The 22,139-nt window shown below is 53.2% G+C and overlaps 1 protein-coding gene and 1 long non-coding RNA gene across 6 annotated transcripts in view; one reads left to right on the top strand and one right to left on the bottom strand.

The window, feature by feature from the left end:
- Rbfox3 (RNA binding fox-1 homolog 3) overlaps nucleotides 1–22,139 on the top strand; it is a 420,524-nt gene that overhangs the window by 288,522 nt on the left and 109,863 nt on the right. The window lies entirely within an intron of this gene.
- On the bottom strand, nucleotides 3,026–8,018 carry LOC121141584. The gene is made up of 3 exons (XR_005878555.1): nucleotides 7,934–8,018; nucleotides 4,252–4,399; nucleotides 3,026–3,619 (listed from the first exon to the last, which is right to left on the bottom strand). It is a non-coding gene; the product is annotated as an uncharacterized LOC121141584 (long non-coding RNA).

The following is a 22,139-nucleotide window of genomic DNA, read 5'->3' as shown; positions in this document are numbered from 1 at the left end:
GGAAGGGAGGAGGGGGAGGAAGTGCTGCAGCTGCGATGAGCCTGGCGGAGCGGAAGGTCAGTGGGATGGGTAGGTCATCCTGTGTCCTCTGGTAACCTGACTGCAGACTAATTTTATCTTTCACAATCCACCTTCTGTTGTTTAAGTCTATGCTCTAGATAAGCCGCAGGTCTGTTTCTGGAGTTTGGCAGGTAGCAAAGTGGTCCAGAGTCACGTACTCTCTATGAGGGTTGAGTCACGTCTTCTCTTATGAGTACATGAGGCAGCTGTACCTGGTTGATGGCCGGAGGACCCTGACGGTGAGCTTAGCGCCAGCATTCCCCACCTTCTGCTTCCTGGCTGCGGGTGCCATGTGAGCAGCCTCCTCCATCTCAGGCTGCCATGCCTCCTCCATCTCAGGCTGCCATGCCTCCTCCATCTCAGGCTGCCTCCCCGTTTTGATGAACTGCACCTAAACTGTGAATTCCTTGAGTTGCTTTTGCATTTTGTCACAACGACAAGAAGAGCAACTGATAAAATCACCCAAAAGACAGATGCTTAAGGCCAGTGGCCATCGTGGGAATGGCCTTGGCCCCCTCACAGGAGCCTAAAGACCCAAGCACCACCTGGCAGGGCTCTCCAGGATTGGATAAGATTTTCGAAGTGTCCCAACGGCGACCACACAAGCCTGGGTACAGGCTGCTACCCACCGGTTACTCTTGGTTTTGTCATGAGGATGCTCAGTTTCCAGTGACACTGACACTGTCTAAGGCTGGGCTGTGATCTCTCTTATGGATGTGATGTTGCGCCCACTCATGTTTGCGTCACACCCCCTGGAAGAGGGAACCCATGGTCCTAATGACTCCAATGCAAATGTGATGTCTGAGGACCGCCCCCCCTCCACACACACACACCCAGCTTACCAAAATGAGCTGCTAGGACAGAGCGTGTAGAAGTCTCCACTTACTCCAAGCTTCCCCCCTTTTCTGGGCCCCGGGGCTATGGAAGGCCCATCCTGGCCGCCTTGTCTAGGTGAACCTCAGCCTAGGTGAGCCTAAGGAAGGGCTTGTGCTCTGCCAGGAGCAGGTCTCCCTGGTTTCCATGGGCCGCTCTGTTCTCTCCACAGTGGTCAAGCTCTGCCCCTCCCAACTTTGCACAAATGAATAGCCTAAGAGCCTTGGAGACGAAGGGATTGGAGGACTGATGCGGAGCCCCACCTAAAGGGAACTGGGCCTGGCTTTCCACCCCCATGGTACCTCTTCTTTCTCCTTCTGGTGGGAGGCTGGAGGAGTTGCGGACTCCAAGTCCCCTGTCTCTTTCCAAGTAGAAGTTTCTACCTGACTTTCATCTACTGCCATAAGTGGGGGTCTAGTTGTTGTTTAAATTCAAACAGCTCCTGTGTGCTCCTGTGACCATTCTTTAGCGACCACACAAGGTAGGTTGAGGACCATTCCTAATCCTGGGCTGCCCCCACCAAGTCCCCGGAACCTCTATGCACAACTTTCTCAGAACTCAGCCCCATTTTCAACTTTCACTGAGTAGGACTGTCATCAATTGAGGCAGAGTTTTGGACATCTTAGAGGAGGGGACATGTGGGCTTCTCTGGGGATTTGTGTAGGAAATGAGATTTTTTTCCCTCTGTCTCCCAAAGGAGAAAAGCCACATCTAAACTACTGATACCAAAACATGCCCATCTAAAAAACGAAACCAAACCAAAAATCTGGGTAGTGGTGGTGCACGCCTTTAATCCCAGCACTTGAGAGGAAGAGGCAGGTGAATCTCTGAGTCTTGGGCCAGCCTGGTCTACAGAGTGAGTTCCAGGACAGCCAGGGCTACACAGAGAAACCCTGTCTCAAAAAAAAATACACCAAAACATGTTCATCTAAGAAGTCTGAACCCTGGAGGTGTGAGTGCTGCAAGGTGCTGTCTGCCCTGCGTTGGGGCTTGCCTGTCTGTCTGTCTGTCTGTCTGTCCATCCATTTGTAGTGCTGGGAATTCAACCTAAAACCTTGGTCAAAGCCTTCTACCACTGGACTATACCCCAAACCCTGCCCTGAGCATTCGTTCAGCCCAACCTCCATCTCCCCCAGTGAAGACACACAAAGTGTGTCTCAGCAGTGCCCACCCCATGGTGAGAGATGAGTAGACCCCACTTCCCGGGAGATGCCAGCTGGGACTCGAAGGTCCGTGACACACAGACCCATCCTAACAGCGGCTGGGGACACTGTCCTGGCTGGTCCTCCACATTGAAGAGAGGCATGTTTTTAAAGAGACAAAGGGGAAAGGAGTCAAGGTGTGCCCACCGAGTAGACACTGGGCAGATATGGCCAACGCTGGGCTGGTTTAGCGGGGTGTGGGAGCGTATGGTTTGCAGAGCCCGGTCATGACACTGTGGATGGCTTTTCGTTTACACGCCATCTCTCTCCTGTGTCAGCCTTCCGTTGTCCTCCCTGGGAGGATTGGGTCCTAAAATCAGGCTGAAGGAGGTGGGGATGCCTTGGATAACAAGTTAGAGCGGCCAACCTCCTTCCTGAACTTGCTGGTCGCAAAAGCAAAATGGGAGGCAGAGTCAGGATGAGACACAGGGCCAGGACATAGCCCTCAACGCCTGTCCTGGTGGTCCATCTCCACCAGCTGGAGGGAATGAACGAGGGAGGAGGGGATCTGGGCCCTGTATCTCAAAGATTTCCTAACCTCCCAATACAATTTCAGTAGCCTGGACCACATGTTCAAACAGATGAGCCCAGAGAGAGTATGTCATATTCAAGATATAGCAAATGGGGTCCTAGTGTTAACCAAACTCAAGGACAGAGAGTAAGAGGCTTGAGAGCTGCTCAGAGGGTTAAGGCTCCTGGGGTTTGACCCCAGGGCCCGCCCACATGGTGAAAACAGAGCTGAGTATCACACATTGTCCTCTGGCTTGCATGTATGTGCAGAGGCACACAGTTGCCTAGGCATGACTGTGTGTGCATGCACAGGTGCAATGAATAATTTGTGTAATTAAAAAGAGACATAAAGTCAACGGGAGTTACAAGGAACCATGGGAGAAGGGAATGCGACCTTTAATGCGGGGGTAGGTTAAAAAAGATACAAAGTTGTAGCAATGATACAAGGCTTCAAACATCCCGAATGGGTGACACACTAAACATTGCATGTGTTCTTTCACAATAAGAAGAAATTGCACAAAATACTCCTCAAGGGAATCTCCCAGGGTCTCTTGGGTTGGGCTGGGTACGGAAGCCATGGTGCCCGGTTCCTGTTCCACAGGAAACAGCCCCACGTTATAGATTTTGTCTGGAAGCTTATGAGGAAGCATGGTGGGTGGCTGTCCGTGATAAATGGGCAGAAACTGGGTGGCCTAAATAGCAGAAGTATTTTATTTCCCAGTTCTACACCCAGAAGCTGGAAAGAAATGCGGATTATGAGACTAAGGCTGGGTAAGGCCAGCTTTACTTGAAGGCTGCAGAGGGAGGGCCTGCCTGGACTCTGCCAGCCTCCCTTCCTCTCCACTCACGGACGCATCACGCCAGCCTCTGACTCCACCTCCCAGTCTGTGTCATCTCCTCTTCTTGTAAAGACGCCAGTCATATAGAGTGGTGCTCACCCCAAGTCAAAATGACCTCATCTTAACCAGTTACACCTAAAAAAAAATCACATTTCCAAATAAGGTCACAATCCGAGGGTCTAGGTAGACACCAATGTGTGAGAGACACTCTCCTGCCCGGTATAGCCGGCTGGTACCCATCTCACCCACGTGTGGATGGCCAAGGGGGCATCTGTGGACTTGAAATGGCCCGATGCTGGGCCCTGGTGGTGAGGGCTAGAAACATCCACGGTCTAGACTAGAAGCTGGCCCCCTTTCGGCTGCAGACTGCCCAACTGCCACTGTGGCCAGTGAGTTCCCTTCCATCCACAGGTCTGTGCTTGGCTCGGGGGGATACACAAGAGAAATGGGGGAGCAAAGTACCAGCTGGCCTCATCCCTCCAATGGAGCCCCCTACGCAGCAGGAGCAGCTGACAGTATCCAGGTCCTCCGGCCTGTACGGCAGCCGCCGGGGAAAGCCCACAGGCCTTGCAGAGCCCCAGCTAGCAGAAGAACCAGCTGTGTGCAGATGCTCAAAGCAGAGACAGCTCAGGGTGTTGCAAACAGAAAGGAGGCTGTGGGTTAGTGTTGGGGGCTGAGGCTGCTCACATGCGAGGCTAGCAGACAGCTCAGGGTGTTGCAAACAGAAAGGAGGCTGTGGGTTAGTGTTGGGGGCTGAGGCTGCTCACATGTGAGGCTAGCAGCAGGTCGGAGCTGGAACCAGTAATTATCAGGCTGAGTGCAAGGGGGCGGACGGCCCTGCTCTCCACACAGAAGCTGGTGCTACCGGCTCCTTATTGATGAGGACAGGGGCAGAGCAAGCAGCCCAGGGCGAGCCTGTTGAACAAGAGGGAAGAAAGCTGCAGCTCACACTGGCTGTGGGACTTGGGCTGAGCTGCTTCCCCTCTCTGAGACTCTTATTTGTCATTTGTAAAAGCTGGAAACAATTCCAGCACCCCAGCCCATAATGATTCGTCAACCATGTAGCCCCGAAGAGGGCACAGTCCCTAGAGGTGCTGAGTGCTGTCCAGTGCTGTTGCGGGTGCTGTTATTACAAGGTCCAGGGCAGTGTCCATTCAGGCACTGGGACCAACGCTGAGGACTTGGAGGAACCTGGATGGAGTTGGATGTGGAACTGGGGATGCGCTGGATTGTTGGACCCGGACCCTGGCTTCCTGAGAGAGGAAGCTGGGCTGCTCACACAGAGTCTCCCCACTGTTTCCCTGCAGCTTGGGGCTTCCCCCAGGGACTCTCCTCTCATAGACCCTGTATGTAGTGATGTGTTCAGAGATCAAAGCTGCCCCAGTGGCCTCTGGTGACAGGAACCCTCAAGAACTCCCCCCACCCCCGCAGTAGCACAGGGCCACAAGTGAGGGGTCTCCTATCTCCTCCCCCTCTGCTCCCTGTCTCCCTCCCCTCCTCTCCTCTCTCCTCAACCTTCCCATCTCCTCCCCTCCCTCTCTGCTTCCCTCCCCCACCCCCTCCACACCAGCTCTTAGCTGTCTACAGGTGAATTTCTTCTCAGAAGAAAAAGAAAAAACCGCCCTAAGTCAGTGCGGCTCCCCTATCACGATCACCACCATCCAAAGCCATATTTAAGCCACCCGCCCCCACCCCCCCATTAATTTTTTATTTATAAAAGTGCACCCTTCACCTCCAGGTCCCCTCGGGGAGTGAGCAGAAATGGATCGTTTAATAAAATCCAAAGTACTACACAAAAGAGATGGGGGGGTTCGTGAGTACCTTCTGTGCCCTCCAGGCAGCTCATTCTCCTAAAACTCTCAGGACCATTAGGGTGAGGCCTGTTGAGCAGAACTCCCCCTTCCAAAAAGCCCATGACAGTTAAGGCAGAGGCTCCTTGGGCCTGTTCGGACAGAAAGGTCTCCTTGCCAACTGCACTGACTCGCAGGGCACCTTGTAAAATCTGCCCCAGGGCAACCAGGGCGTCAGTGCCCAAGCTGCCCCCTCTAAGGAGGTGCAGAAACTGAAAACAGAGTGTGGGGAAAGCTGGGGATCCAGACACCTGTGGGTCAAATGGTGACCCCCCCTCAGAGTTACGTGGAAGCCTGAAAAACGGAGACATACCAACACAGCCTGTCCCCAGGCCGCCACACTCCACCCTCCATCCACCAAGCGGGCCACCTAGCTGGGGAGGAAGGAGGGGCCAAAGTTGCAGAGCTGAACAGCAGCTCGGGAACCGGCCTCCTCTGCATTGCAACTCGGGGGGGATTTTTATCTGGCGGGTCGTTCTGTACGATCACGCTGAAAACGGGTTTGGCTAATAGGGACGTGTTCTTTCATTGCGGCGGCGGTGGTCCAAGCAGGTCCCAGCTTAATTTCCAAAGACCAAAAGGCTTGGCAGGTGAAAGGCTTTGGGGGCCAGAGGCTCCATTCTTGGGTTCCATAGAGAGGAAAGTCAGGCATCCAGGGGAATTTCCAGGCAAGGCCCTGTGGGAGCAGAAGCTCGAGACTGGATGGGAGTGGAGGGGGGGGGTAGGCGGAAGCATACACTCACTGGGAACACACTCTTCTAGAAGAATCTGATCCCACTTTGAGCACAGGGACTGGCTCTGGCTCCAGAGGCAAATACTCGCCTGGCTGGCCAGGCGTTCTTATTCACTCAGCAAATATCCTCTTCCTCCTCCCATCTATGGCAGCCTCCACACACCAGAGAGACCAGAGTCACTGAGACATGACCTCGGTCTGGGGGAATCTCTCCATCTAGCAGGGGATGTAGATGAGAAGCCAGGGAATTCATGGAAGAGCTAGTCCATCCAGGATCCTCCTGCCTGGCCAGGCTCCCCCCCCAAGGGGAGCTGGAAGTCTGTAGCCCCCAGATTTACCCGGAAGCTCTGGCCGTCGTGGGCAGTGTGACAGAGTGTGGATACTCTAGAGGCAGGTTGCTCGCTCTGTTGGGACTTGGTGGCTAGCATGGCCACAGCTGCCCTTGGAGACTCAGTGGCCAGCCTGATGACCCTCTTTGGACCTGACTCACTGAAGCAAAAATGACCAGAAATGCCGGTCTTGTGAGTGACTGAGGGTGGCACCCTCCACACACCGGAATATCGTCAGTGAGGTGGCACGGGATTAAGCCTGGGTCTCTTCCTTCTCAAGAACAGGCAGGACAGACAAGGAGGGGTGAGGGGGTGGGATGGACCATTAGAAAATGGGCTACTCTGAGCACAGGGTGGGTAAAGAGAGGAACCCACATTCGTTCCAACCGTGTGTAACAAGACCCTAGCCCAGGGTGACCCATCCCCATGGGGCCTCGGGGCTAGATCTCCAGGGAACCAACTTCCTGCCAGTGCAGCACTGCTCTAGAGAAACTTGGAAGGCCCTGCGACTCTGGGGACTCTGTAAAAGGGCAGGCGACAAACCCAAGCTGCTTTATCTGGTGGAAGTATCGAGCTCCCTAACCTCCCCATTAGCCCTGTAGTCCCATTGCTCTCCCAAGCTGAGGCTTTTAGAAGATGGAGGTGAGTCCTGGCCTCCAAGCCTCCCAACGTGGCCTGGGCTAGCGCTACCTTGAGTCCATACGTACATGCTAGATAGCTGGCTCTGAATATCTGACTTTGACTACGTAAGAGCTGTGCAGCAAGCCGGGGCGGTGGTGGCACACGCCTTTAATCCCAGCACTCGGGAGGCAGGTGGATCTCTATGAGTTCGAGACCAGCCTGGTCTACAACAGCAAGTTCCAGGACAGCCTCTAAAGCCACAGAGAAACCATGTCTCAACAAACTAAAACAAAACAAAAACAAAAACAAAAAAAGGCCATGCGGCACACCCTGCGGAGTTGTGAGGAGTGACTCGGAACCAGGCAGTCGGGACCAGGAAGGTGGGACACTTTGCCACGCTCACCTGTGTCAGCGCTGCCCAGAGAGGGCTGAGGGGGCTTCAAGGGATCAGACACAGGCATAAGGGAGCACTAGCAGAAGGAAGGAAAGGGGTACAGGGAAGGCAAAGGCCTGCATCGCCAGCTCTCTTGTTGGCTCTGCCCACAGACCCACTCCCCATCAGAGCGGTGGACCCCTTCCCTTTCTCAAGACATAGCTGCAGACCCAGGTTTCTGGCTGTGTGTGGGTGCCCCCAGGGCTGGAGGGAATGGAGGTAAAACCATACGGAGCTGGAAGGACAGATCCCCCAGTGTGGAGTCAGCCAGCACTGAGGCTAGCCCCACCCACACCCCGCCCCCGCCCCGCCCCGCCCCGCCCCCGAGCTGAGCGAGGCAGCAACTGGTGTGAGCCACCCGTTCCATCCATCCATCTTGTTTCAAAGTGTCTCGCTTTCGCAGCGCCTTCCAACACACCTGCCCCACTAAGTTCCGTAGACGCGAAGGCATTTCAAGCGCCAAAGTGCCCTCGGCTGTATTACCTGGGCCGGCCTCCTCAGCCATAGCCTCCCCAGTGCCTAGTTCCAGTTCAGCTGCCCCTGGCCCACAGCCCTCCCTGCCGCGGCTCTTGGGTCCCTTGTTTATGAAACACCCAGGTGTTACCATGGAGATTCACAGACTCCAGCAGAGAGCCAGCCAAGCCCATTTTCATTCTTGCTTCCCATGGCGAAGGGTGCATCTTCCCACCTTCAAAAGAGAGGCTACAGCGCTTGGGGGTGGTTTGTCAATTAGGACCTCGGTGTTTTTCTCGTATGAAAAGCAGCGGGAATGGGAAGAAAGGGCCTTCCGTCTGTGGCTGTGGAGAGGGCTGGATGAGGCCCATGCAAAACAAATGCCCACAGCCACCTGCTCTTCATGGCGATGTGGACAGAGATAATGATGGTGATTTTTCTAGAGCTCAGGAAAGCAGCCCAGTCCAACTACCTTTCAGCCCAGGAGCACTTCACTTCATCTTGCTTCTGCTAAGTTAGAAAAAGAAAAAAAAATCGCTTCCAGGGACTGGGGAGCTGGCTTGGTAGTCAAGAGCACTGGCTGGCTTTTTGAAGCTCTCATTTTACTCTTAGATGCACTTGTTTTCTTCTGTGCGTGTGAGCATTCTGCCTGCGTGTGTATATGCGTACCACTTATGTGCCTGGAACCCCGGGGGTTAGAAGAGGATGCCGGATACCCTGGAACTGGAGTGGTGGATGGCTGTGAGCCACCCCCACATGGGTGCTGGCAACTGACCTGAAGCCACTGGGGGAGCAGAGTCATCCCTCCAGCCCCAGGGACTTCCTTCTTTTGCAGAGGATCAGGGTTCTGTTCCCAGCACCCACTTCAAGCAGCCCACAGCAGCCTGGAACTCCAGGTCCAGAATATCTGACGCCCTCTTCTGGCTCCCAGGGGCTCTGCACACGTGCGGTACACCTACAGACAAGCAGGCAAACACCAATCCACGTAAATAACAATTAAAAACAAAAAGACTCGCACACAATTGGTTTTGGGAGAAATGGGAGCATGTTGGAGGCAGGCAGTGGCGACACTGCAAACTCCGACCTGCGCGTTGAAAAATACCTGAGATGACAGCTGTTGTGTGTGCGTGACTACAATAAAAAGTTCTGGAACACTGTGTACACAGAGGATTCCGAGACTTCACAAACGTAAACAAAGAGAATACACATTTAGCTGCAGAGCACACATTGTGCGCTTGCAGGTACGTAAACATGCAGGCACGCATATATGCATACATGCATACATATGTGCATACATACATCACACATGCACACTCTCATACACTCATTCTGTTTCTAAGCTCCCGAGCGGCCTCCTGAGATGCTGGAATTAGTGACCAGCACAGAGTGTGAAACCCTCAGACCATGAATTCCCTCTGTGCATCCTCTGGCTGCAGGTTGCATGTCTAGCAGTGTGAATGAACACGGTCTGTCTGCAGTTCACTCCCGCTAACGCAAGCTACCAGAAGTTGCACCTAATTTCAGACAGCACGCAACAGGTGCTTCTAGATCATGGGTGTAGCAGTAATGGCTGCCTTTCCTCTAACGGGTATTAGCATTAACCTGCGTAAGATGAAAACGCAGGGACACAGCACCGCCCTCTTCGGCGACGCATACGAGTCGCCTCACAGCAGTGGAAGCCCAGGCTGAGACCCAACATCCTGTTTAAACATCCACAGAGTGGAGCATTTGTGGCTGTACTCAGGACCACTTAGGGCTGGGGTCTGAAGTAAGAAAAGGAAAAACTTGAAACATCCCAAAGTCACAGGAGACACAAGTTTGGGTGAAGTCCCTGGTTCTGTGTCTCTCCATCTTTGCATGTTAAGTGGCATCTTGACTTCCTGCCAAGCTTGAGATGCAATGGAGTCCTCCTCACCCAGGCAGGCCCTCTCCTCCCTGGAGAGGGTGCTCCTGCCTGCCTCTCCCTCCTCACCTCCCCGTGAGCCGGCAGCACCCGGCTCCAGAGGCGCAAGGGCTAGGCTGATTGTGATTCTCTCTGCTTTCTCTTTCTCTTTTCTTAGAGAGCCCAGAGTGCCTCGGGGAAAATTGGCTGAATAAAAGGTATAAAGACTTTCTCTTTTCTTCGTGAATGGTTTTCGACAGATATGAACATGTTGAACATCTCAGGATCTGCTGGTGGCGAACACCAGGAATTGCTGGGGTTTCCCACTCGCTGGAGGGAGGGGACGATTGGAGGACGGCAGGGAAATGTTGACATCTCCTCTCTCATCCCCCGGTAGATGGGTTTGAAATTTTTGAGGAAGGAGGTTCAAGGGCAGAGAAACCTAAAATGGCTGGACAAGGGTCCAAGGAGCCTGTTCTCAGGCAACTTGAAACAGCATCCATTCTTTCCTGCTTTCACCCCTCACCCCCCCCACCTTGGCAATGTTGTACCCTCCCAGTTACTCAGTGAGCCTCCGTCCATCCCGGGGGCAGCCTGAAGATCCCACTGGCCCTGGGCTTGCTGGGCCCGTATGGTCTAACTTCTCTCCCTGGCCCAGTCTCTTGGAGGTGCCAGCTATAGAAATTAGAGGCTGGACACTATTGGAGGCTGCCTGTCACTTGGAGGTAGGAGCTATAGAAACCAGAAGCTGGGACACTATTGGAGGCTGCCTGTCTCTTGGAGGTGGGAGCTATAGAAACCAGAGGCTGGACACTATTGGAGGCTGTCTGTCTCTTGGAGGTGGGAGCTATAGAAACTAGAGGCTGGGACACTATTGGGGACTGCCTGTCTCTTGGAGGTAGGAGCTATAGAAACCAGAGGCTGGGACACTATTAGAGGCTGCCTGTCTCTTGGAGGTGGGAGCTATAGAAACCAGAGGCTGGGACACTATTGGGGGCTGCCTGTCTCTTGGTGCTCTTCTTGGCTTGTCTTCCATCCCCCGGCTCCCCTTCTTTCTGGAGTCACTAAAGAGTTTTACTTGAAGTGTGTGTGTGTGGTGGGGAGGGAGACAGGGGTGCTGTTCACAGAATGGAGATTTGTTGTGAACATAATTAGGAGATATATGAGTTTGCAGCCCTCAGCCTGGAGGCAGGGCTTCCTGTTGGTGAGTTCCTGGATCTGCGGTTGGGTCTCAGCCTGCGGTGCCACTGTCACAGAACACCTGGTGCTGGACAATTTAAAAGGAGAGCAAACAAAGCCAGGACGTAGCTCAGTTGGTAGGGCGCTTGCTTGCCTGGGATGCACATGGCTGTGGGTTCCATCCCCAGCATCATACCCTGTGCATGGCGCTCCACACCTGTAATCCTAACTTTTGGTGTACAGAGCCAGGAGGAAGAGAAATCCAAGGTCACCCTCTGCTATTTGGTGAGTTTCAAGCTAAACTGGGCTAGACGAGCCCTCTCTCATAAAAGGAGGAGGGGGCTAGAGAGATGGCTTGGTAGTTAAGAGCACAGGTTTCTCTTGCCCAAGACCCAGATTCAGTTTTCAGCATTCACGTGGAAAGTCATAATTGTCCGCAAATCCAGGTCCAGGAGACCCAGAGAGCCCTCTACTGGCCTCCACAGGCACTGCACCCACGTGGTGCCCATACATACACACAGGCAAACACTCATAAGAGGCAAACTTAGCAGTTCACAGTTCTGGTGGCCGTTGATGTTGAACTGACACCCAGTGAGGACATTTTTGCTGTGTTAACATGTCAAAGGGCCAGAGAGACAAGCAGGCAACAGCAATCCTTTACTTGAGGTTTGGGGTGTGCTTGTGTGTATTGTACATATGTGTATGCATGTGCACATTCACGCTTACACACCCCCTGAGGCCTGAGGTCGATGTCACTGTATTGGGCTGTCATTCTCTTTATTTCTGGAGATAGTCTCTCACTAAACTTTGTCACAGATCGGCTAGATTGGCCGGCCACCGTGCTCTAGCACATGGATTAGAATCACCTGCCACCACACCCTGCTTTTATGTGGGTTCTGAAGGGATCCAAACTCATGTACCCCTGTTTGTGCAGCTACTGAATCCTTGCAGAACCATCTCCCCAGTCCCCAGATTCCCCCTTTTATGACGGTGCCAACCCGGGACCCAGGAGGGAGGGGTCCTTGTGATCTAATCACCTCTTGGCCTGGTTCCTATAGCAACTAGTTTCCACACGAGGGGGCGTTGAAGCTCAGCAGATGGCACGTGACAAGGGTCCCAGGTGCTTTCTATGTGTCGGGCTTCTCACGGCGGGCAGTGCTGCATGAGGAGCCCCAAGCCCAAGTCGCATCACGGTTCTTCGTTCTCCTGCAAAGTTGTATTGGCACCTGCGGCCCAGTGCCACAGGCCCGTCATCTCAGTGCTTACGAGGCTGAGGCAGGAGGATGACAAAGTCAAGTCCAGACTGAGCTATTTACTGAGATCCAGTCTCAGAAAGGCAAATATGCTTTCTTTCTTTCTTTTTTATTTTTGAGTCCTGGGTTTTATACGGGCGCATTAAAGTCGCACATGTACAGGTGACATGAAAGCAAATGTAAGAGCCAGCCAGATGGCCCAGTGGGTAAAGGCATTGCTCCCGAGACAACAGCCAGAGTTCTGTCCCCAGGACCTACCTACATGGGAGGAGAAGGGCATCAACTCCTGCACGCGGTTCTCTGACTTCAACATTCATACACACACGCACGCACGCACACACACACACACACACACACACAAATGTAGTAATAAAAAATTTTTCAGGTCGGGTCTCACTATGTAGCCTTGGTTGTCCTAGAACTCTCTAAGTAAACTAAGCTGGCCTGAAACTCACAGAGAGCTGGCTACTTCTGTCTCCCAGGTGCTGAGATTAAGGGCATGCGCCACCATACCCAGCAGTAAATTATATATAAAAATTAAGAAAATAAATGAACTAATCGGTGTAGTAGAATAACTGGGTGTGATGGGGGGGGTCCTATGCTCAAAGAATATTTCGTGTATTGCATGAAAAATAGCCTTGTGAGAGCCTACCTGACAAGTTTTAAAGTTGTGCTGACAACTCTAGATCCCTTACACGTCTGTGTGAATTTTAGAACTGACCAGCTAGGATTTAAAATTTTAAAAAGGTCACTAGGATTTCAAGCAGGCACGCTCTGGGTCACTGACAGCCAGCACCGGTGAGTCCCCTGTGTCCTGCACAAGGTCTGTCTGTCTCCACACTTGGGAAGCTGGCCTTCTCCATCTCTCTCAGTGATGCAGTCTCTGGTGCTTCTGGGTGTCCGGACACACCCACTCCCACATGTCTTACGTCTCCACGCTGCCTCAATGGCATTTTCCGTTCCTTCCAGATCTGGCTGCTGCCGCTGCACAAAGATCAAATTCCTCTCTGTTTCGTGTATCGATCCCCCCGTGTCCTGCTGCCTTGCTGAGCTTGCTCTCTGGCTCCCGAAGGTTCTGCCTGACTTTCTGTGCGGGCAGCGGTGTTGTCTACGAGTGAAGGCCGTGGCACTTTCTGGTCTGGGGACCCTTCATTTCTTCTGAGGGCCTTGTTTCACTGGCCGTAGCCAGCGTAGTGCTGAGCAGATGGCAAGAGCTGACGTCCCTGCTCTGCCTCAGTCTTAAAACCTTGTGTCGGTTGTGGCGTTCAGTGTCCATCCCTGCTTCCCACCTCACACAGCTTTGTTGAAGTTTTGATCATTGTTGCATTTGTTTTTATTTAATTATTTAGTGGAGGGCATGTACATGCCATCACACACATGTGGGTGGAGGTCAGAGGACTACTTGCTGTGGATGCCACAGGGTTAAACTAAGGTCATCAGGCTTTCTAGCAACTGCCCTTGACATACTGAGCCGTCAGTTTAAGGCAATTGATTCTAAGATTTATTTATTTTTATTATATGTGTGCTTATATATACACACACACACATGCATGCGCATGTGCATGCATCTGTGTGTGTGCATGTGTGTGTGCGCATGCGCATGCCTATGTATGTGTGTGTGTGTGTGTGTGTGTTTTGCCTTCATGTACGACTGTGCACCATCTGTGTGCCTAGTGCCCATGAAGGTCAGAAGAGGATGTCAGATCCCCTGGGTTTACAAACAGCTGTGGCCCTGGGTTTACAGACAGCTATGGTCCTGGACTTACAAACAGCTGTGGCCCTGGATTTACAAACAGCTGTGGCCCCGGGTTTACAGACAGCTATGGTCCTGGACTTACAAACAGCTGTGGCCCTGGATTTACAAACAGCTGTGGCCCCGGGTTTACAGACAGCTATGGTCCTGGACTTACAAACAGCTGTGGCCCTGGATTTACAAACAGCTGTGGCCCTGGGCTTACAAACAGCTGTGGCCCACCATATAGGTTCTGAGAACCAAATCCAAGTCCTTTACACACACACACACACACACACACACACACACACGCACGCACACGCACACACAAATATAATAATAAAAAAATTTTCAGGTAGGGTCTCACTATGTAGCCTTGGTTGTCCTAGAACTCTCTATGTAAACTAAGCTGGCCTGGAACTCACAGAGAGCTTTTAATCGACTAGCCACCTCTCTAGTCCCCCAGTTGCAATTTTGTAAGATGGGGGGAGGGGACAAAGTGTGGAATTTTGTCAGATTCTTCCCTATGTCTACACAGGTCACCCTGTGTGGCTTCTTTCTTGGCTTAGTAACTCAGTGAGTTCCATACACTGTCTTTCAAGCATTAGTATGAGTTTATTTTAAGTCATTATTTTATTGTCTTTATTTTTCAGTTATTCTTGGTTTCCTTGTTATCTGAGTTAGGGTGTCTGTTGCTGGGAAGAGACACCGTGACCTCAGCAAATCTTGTAAAGAAAAACATGCAGTTGGGTGACTTACAGTTTCAGAGGTTAGTCGCTTTCCTCATGACAGGACATGGGGCTGAGAGGGGAAAGGACCTACATCTTGATCCCTCAGGCAACAGGAAGTGGTCTGACCCAGGCGCAGCTTGAACATAGTATAGGAGACCTCAAAGCCCACCCCAACAGTGACACACTTCCTTCAGCAAGGCAACACCTACTCCAGCAATTAATGATGCCACTCCCAATGCATTTAGGAGGGCCAATTACATTCACCCCACCCCGCGTGTCTTTCCTGTGTCCTTCTGCATCGAGCAACTTCAGTGATACGGTTTTACCTCATCTTCGAGTTCCTCCACTGTTGCCGTTAGCTCTGCGCTTCCAGCAAGCACTTCGGAGTCTGTGGCGTGTGTCTGTGCAGCCTGCATCTGCCTTCCAGTGCTAACCTCATCACAGGGCAGCCTGAGTGCCTTACCCCAGGATGCTCTCATGTCTCCCTCCAGACCTCCAAGCATTTTGCAGCCATGCGCTTTGCGTATACACGTAGCGAACGCTGCTTGATGCCGTTGTTAGCTTCTGCTTAATGATCAGGCGTACTTCAAAGGGATTTCGGTGAACAAAACGGAGCCGCTGGGGCGGTCTGAGTGAAAATGGCCCCCATGGGCCCACAGGGAGTGTCACTATTAGGAGGCGTGGCCTTCCTGGAGGAAGTGTGTCACTGGGGGTGGGTGTGAGGTTTCAGAGGCGCACGAGACAGGCTCAGTGTCACTCTCTTCTCGATGCCTGCCGATCAAGAGCTCCCAGCTCCTTCTCCAGCACCGTGTCTGCCTACTTAACGCCATGCTTCCCTCCATGGAGATAAGGGCTAACCCTCTGAAACTGTAAGCCAGCCCTCAAGGCCGCTCCTCTGTGCTGCCACAGGGCCTTCTGTTTGCAGGGTTTCCTGTATACTTCAGTCTTACCGTTCCCTCAGCATATGTGGCGCCTCTCCTTTCCCTGCTACTTTTTAAAATACTATTTGTATGCGTACACGTATGTGTATGCCAGGTGTATTCAAGTGTCTTCAGATGCCAGAAGAGGGTGCTGGGTCCCCTGGAGCTTGATGTACATGGTTGTGAACTGACCAATGTGGGCGCTGGGAACTGAACTATGCCCTGCCCACTGTAAGAACAGCAAGTGCTCTTAACCACCTAGCAATCTCTCCAGCCACGAACTGTTTTAACGGCATTTGTTTGTTTGCTTTTGTGGTCCGAGGGTGGCACCATAGCGTGTATGTGGAGGTCAGATGTCAGCTGTGGGGACCTGGTTCCCTCCTTCCACGATGTAGGTCCTGGGGACTGAACTCACATCGTCAGGCTTAGCAGCAAGCACCCCCGCCCCCTGAGCCATCTTGCCACCCCTCTCTGCGGCTTTATAGACGTCCTAATTTAGAGTGATTTTATCGTGACTTACTAAGTCTTTCTCTCCCTGTTGCCTGGGCTTCAGTTCGTGAAGCTTTTGGATTTGTGACTGTGAATTTCTTTAGCTCTGTTTGCTAGTGTGGTGCGGTGCGTGGAGATGGGGGGGCGCACATGCCGCGACACTGTGTGGAGGTAAAGGGCTCCGTGGTGCTTCTTCTCTCCTCTACCTCGGTTGGGGGGGCGGTGAGCTCGGGTTACCAGGCACACACAGCAAGCGCTTTATCCCCTGGGTCCTCTCAGCAGCCCCGGATTTGCATTTTTGGGGGTTAAATTTGGAAACACTTTCACCATTCTCTCTCAAATATTCTTCCCATCCTCCGTTCCTCTAAGAGACCCACAAGAGGACGTGTGCTGGGCAACTGGAAATTGCCTCTGCTCAGTAACACTCTACTTAACCGTGTTTTCATTTTCTTCTTTTTCTGTTTTTTTCTTTTCTTGAGAATTTCACTTATGAGTACAGTATTTATGTAATTTCTCTCTCCTCCCATAACCTCCTCCCATGACCCCAACTTCCTCTCAAATTCACGACCTTTTACTCTTCAATTGATATTGTTACACACACACACACCCTACTGAGTCCATCTGGTATTGTGTGTGTGTGTAGGGCTAATCGTTTGGTATTGGACAGTTGAGACTTTTCCCTGGGGAAGACTGATTCTCTATCTATCTATCTATCTATCTATCTATCTATCTATCTATCTATCTATCTATCTATCTAAGCTAGCTAGCTACCTACCTACCCATGTCTCTCAGCAGTCACTAATTGTGTGTAGCTCTCCTTCTAGGGGTGGAGGTCTGGTGAGGCCTCCTCTGTCCATGTTGGCTTGTCAACCCGTGGTTATCATTGTGTGGGTCTTGTTCAGGTGCCCATATTTTTGAGATTTCGTGGGTGCGGCTTCCCTGTCGTATGCAGAAGATTCTTTCTGGTCCTCTGGCTCTTACACTCTTCCTACCCCCGCCCCTTAGGCGGCATTCCCCGAGCCTCAGGTGTGAGGATCCTCTTATAGAGGGATGGGCTGGGCAGCCCATGGGCAGCTGTTCTCTATAGGGGCCCGTTTGGATTTCTGTGACGGTCCCCATCTGCTGTAGGAGGAGCTGCTCCTCCCTCGTCCTCCCTCCCGTCTCACTCAGAGCCATCGTTATCCCTCCTCTCCACGGCCGTTGGACCGATCCAGGATTTGTTTTTCCCTCTCAGATGCAGTTTTAGGACTAAAGTTAAAGTTACTATGGGGTTTAGTTTGATTTTGGTAACTTCTTCTCCTGACTAGCATTCGAGAATACGGGATGCAGTATAGAATACCTATTTTAAAACCTTCATCAGCTAACACAGATGTCTGTGTCATTCCAAGCCTTCCCTCATCTCAGGGGCTGTTCTCGGCCTCTTTTCATACCTGGTAACTTTTTAAAATGTATCTTATACCAGGCACGCCTGGTACCCACAGAGGCCAAAAGAGGGCGTCAGATCCCCTAGAACTGGAGTGACAGATGTTTGGAAGTTGACGCATGGGGTGCTGGAAGTCTTCTGGAAGTGCTGAGCCATCTGTCCATCCTTATAACTGGTAGTCTTTTATTGGACGTTGGACATTGTTGGCTTTGCATCATTGGGAGGGAGGCACAAGGAATTCAGTGCTGCCACCTGAGTCACGGCAGAACATTTCCTGTACATCTCCCCAAGCCTCACTCTGGGTGTAGTTAAGTTAGGAACTTGACCCTGGCAGTTTTTATTTTCAGATTGCCATTGGCTCAGAGCTGACTGTTGAACTAATCCATTCCTGTTACTAGCGCCTCAGGAGCTACGACTGCTCCCAGCCCCACAGGAAGGCTGCACACTCTCCGATGGCTCTCTCTTTGGCCGTGGGGGACCTTGGTTGGGCGCTGAATGGAGCCTGTCTGTGGGGTCCCTCCTCTGGCCAACACTGTCCTTGCTGGGGTCCTGTCCTGCAACATCAGACACCTCGATGCTCGCAGCTCTGCTTCCTCAGCTCAGAGGCCTGTGCCCCACCCAGGGTCCTGCACCACGACTTGAAAACTTTCTCAGGACAATGGGGATCCCAAGTCTCCCCTCCTTGATCTCCTGACGCTCGTCCTCACCCTTTAATAGCTGAAGACTTTTCTTTGGTTGGTTACTGTTTCATGCAGACAGCTACACACATCCCCTGATTCTCCGCTTTGCCTAGATATGAAAAAATTCTTCTCACTCTTGGATCCACCCGTGAAGTGACCGCATAGCTTTTCATGCATGCACGTGTACATGCACAGGCCCCCGGGGGAGGTGACAGACACGTGTCCTGGCCCCCACGTCCCCTAGGGTGGGAAGAGTGAGGGTGTCTGAAAAGGCAGGCCATGCTGCTGTCAGAAGCACTTGGGTTGGAACTTGAGGTCCCAGTGTGGAGCTTGAGGTCCCCCTGTAGAAGCCAACGCCTACGCTTTCTCCACTGTGAGAGCATCAGTGGTACCCTGCGGCATCGGGGCACAGACGTGTCATTCTTGGGAGAGTCTTGTCTGTGAAGGAGAGGGGGTTGGGAGACTACCATGGTCAGCAACTCTCAGACACCCCCCCATAAACATCACTGAATAGGGTGTGCTGGGGGCTAAGCATCCAGTCTTCCCGACACAGTCCCCACACTGGCCTCATCTGAGCTGGACAAGACTCAAACCTTCCCCTTAACGTTCTCTGGACATAGCATTGCCAGCCAACACAGGAGTCCGCCCAGGGGCACCCTGCCCATGCCTCTTTCCTTGCCAAGCATGTCCCTGAGCAGTGGTGAGCGTGGACTTCTTGACTTGGGTCTCTGCACACTGCCACATAGAAAGAACTGGTGGCCCAGGAGGATTCAGGGGGGCTCAGCCTTCATACCCATCCTGGCCCCCTCCCCCTCTGAGAGGTATCTCCACTGTCCAGGCTGTCCACCTTGGGGGTGGGGGATGGGACGCAAGACTTCTGCTGGTTGGAGTCATATCAGATGTCATGAGATCTTTGCTAGGTATGCGTGTGAGAGAGGGGGGAGGAAAAGGGTTGACCCCAGCTCTGGCTGTGCCTCACCCTAGCTCCTCACCCACATCTGGCCCGTATCAGGGATACACTTTGGATGGGAATCAGCTCCCAGCTCCACAGTTCTGCACCACAGAAGTCTATAGGGAGTCCTCTCTCTCCCTTCCTCCCTCCCCTCCCTCCCTCTCTCTCTCTCTCTCTCTCTCTCTCTCTCTCTCTCTCTCTCTCTCACACACACACACACACACACACACACACACACACACACACACGTGCGCGCGCTCTTCCTGCAGGCCCCCAGCTGGGAATTTCAGAACTCTATAGGGAGTCCTCTCTCTCCCTCTCTCCCTCTCTCCCTCCCTCCCTCTCTCTCTCTCTCTCTCTCTCTCTCTCTCTCTCACACACACACACACACACACACACACACACACGTGCACGCGTGCTTCCTGCAGGCCCCCAGCTGGGAATTTTGTGCTATCCGAGGAAGGAGCAGAGTTGTAACACGAGAGTCAGGATTGGAGGGTAACAGGAGGACAGGGCTTTGCGGATGTGTGGAGGGCTGGAATCCCAGCCTGTGTTCTCCCCGGAGTATTAATTACAGTTGGAGTCTAAGCTTGTCAGGGCGCGCTCTGCTCGGGCAGAGTAATTGACGAGGGTTGGGAGCTGTGGGTGGGGTCACGGAGCAGGAGCAGGACACCACTCTCGAGCTGCCCACCTGCTCCACGGAGGGAAAGAAGGGAAGTATTGAGCCTCTGCCAGCCTGGCTACCCCATCCCTGTGCCTCCTGCTCGGGCAACTTTTAATGAGATGTCTACTGTTGTGTCTGAGTGCCGGGAAGGTCTACAAAGCGGGCCCTGTCATCCAGCCAGTGACCGGGGCACCACAGTGTCCACTCACACTGATCAGCGCTGTTGCCTGCCCTAGGGCCTCCCCGGTGATGACGTCCCCATCTGTGGAGGCCAAACCAACCTCAGCCCCACACATTGCAGGACAGTTTCGGGGGGCTACGTGAGCACCCGGCTTTCCCCTTTTGGCTGTGTACCTGCATCCTGGGCTGGTAGGGGAGGAGAGCTTCACCATGCAGTGGACGAGGAGAGAGAGGGAAGGGCTGAAATAGAATCCCCCCGCAGGCACACCCTAGCCACACATCGAGGGGCCCACAAGCACCAGGAGCTTTAGCCAAACCTTCAAACCCACCGGCCCTTGAGGAACATTCCAGATCCAAACAGCTAATAACTGCTCCCTGACCCACAAGGCCCGTGTCCATACTGAAATGCAAGATGAATTTAATCCGTCTCCAAGAGCCCCCTAAGTTTTAACAGTTCCGGGGGTGCACAAAAGCCAAAGTCGTAAGTCTCCCCCCACCCCAGCCCCGAGAGTCGGCGTGAAGGCTGAGCTGCAAGCGCATGCGTCCAGCCAACAGTGCTGGACTGAAATCCCCCACTCTAGAGGGGATGGCAGAAGGTGAGACCAAAGCCAGACCAAACCCAGCCTAAGGAACCCTGCAGAGCTGTGCCTGGCGCGGGCGGAGGGCATGTGCTGGGGAGGTGGCTGCATGAGAAACTCTTCTCCTCCCTTGGAGACCCTGACCATGGCCTCCTAACCCTCACCCCACCTCCCCCACCCCCACCCTCGTCCTCTCAACTTCTCTCCTGTCCCCTCACCCCTCCCTGTCCTCTCCTCCCCTGTACCCTTCCCTGTTCTCTTACCCCTCCCCTCTCCCCCACCCCTGCCTCTGTCATCTACCCCCTCCCCTGCCTGTCTCCCCTTTCCCTCCCCACCCTGTCTTCTCCACTGTCCCCTCCCCTGCCTCCCCCGTCCCCTCCCCTGACTCCCCCGTCCCCTCCCCTGACTCCCCTGTCCCCTCCCCTGACTCCCCTGTCCCCTAACCTCTGCTCCTGTACTTTCACCCCTTGCCCTGTCTTCCCAGGACCTGTCACCGACCTATGGCTCTCTCCTCCCCTCTCCTCCCCTCCTCTTCTTTCCCTTCTCTGTCCTTCCGCTCACCTGGCATGCCTCCTCAAGTTCCTCCCCTGACCTCCCAGGCCTCCCCAAAGTCCCCCTTCCTGTTTTGTCTTCTGTACTCCGGCTCTGGTTTAATTTCAGCTCAGGTGCCGCTGGTTCACAGTCAGGACAGTGCCAGCCCATGGCTTGTGCTCCACAGAGACCGACAGGGAGTGCCCAAACAGTGAGCCCCAGGCCCCGCCCCTCCCCATCCTACAGCAGTATTTTGATAGTGGCTACTGAAGATCTTTCTTCTCTCAGACGTACTCATTGGCTGCAGAGGGCTTCAGGCCCCATCCGGCGTGTGCATCCTGCGAAACTGGTGGAGAGGTTGGTGGAGTTTGTGAGCACAGCTGTCTTCTCTCGGCAGATTCGGTACACGGGGGCAGCCAGCCGCATGGGTGACTGGCCAAGCACATACTGCACCATCACTGTCAAGGGAGTAAAATGTTCAGGCACTATGCTGGCCTGCCCTGTTACCTGGCAGGATGCATTCAGGCAGCACTCTAGCCAGCCCAGAGTTCTGTGAGACCCATGCAGGTGCAAAGGACCCCTTTAAAGGACTGAGCCCTGCCCACTTACGCTCTCTCTTACTCTCGTCTCTCTCTCTTTTACTCTTATCATCTCATCTCTCTCTCTCAGTCTCTCTCTCTCTGTCTCTGTCTCTCTCTCTGTCTCTCTCTCTCTCTCTCAGTCTCTCTCTCTCTCTGTCTCTCTGTCTCTCTCTCTCTCTCTCTCTCAGCTCTGCACGGTTTGGTTACCTCTCACCCCCCTTTCCTTCCCTGTCCACCAATAAAACTCCACGTGGGATCGTTGAGTCACAGTTTGTGTCTCGTTACTGGGTAAACCTAGACATTTTAACAACAGGGAGCCCAGTAACCACCAGGGCACAGGAACTCCGTCCCCTTCCTTGACGTCTAGGAGGGGACCTGAGGCCGAGAGGCGCTGACCTTACGAGTGGAAGTTGATCCCACAGACCCTGGAGGGGGCTGGTGAATGACTTCCTTTAGCAGCT

Source organism: Mesocricetus auratus, unplaced genomic scaffold (assembly GCF_017639785.1).
Source record: "Mesocricetus auratus isolate SY011 unplaced genomic scaffold, BCM_Maur_2.0 Super-Scaffold_100007, whole genome shotgun sequence".
NCBI lineage: Eukaryota > Metazoa > Chordata > Mammalia > Rodentia > Cricetidae > Mesocricetus > Mesocricetus auratus.
The sequence above is the reverse complement of the archived record's forward strand: the minus strand, read 5'-3'. Positions and strand labels throughout refer to the sequence as shown.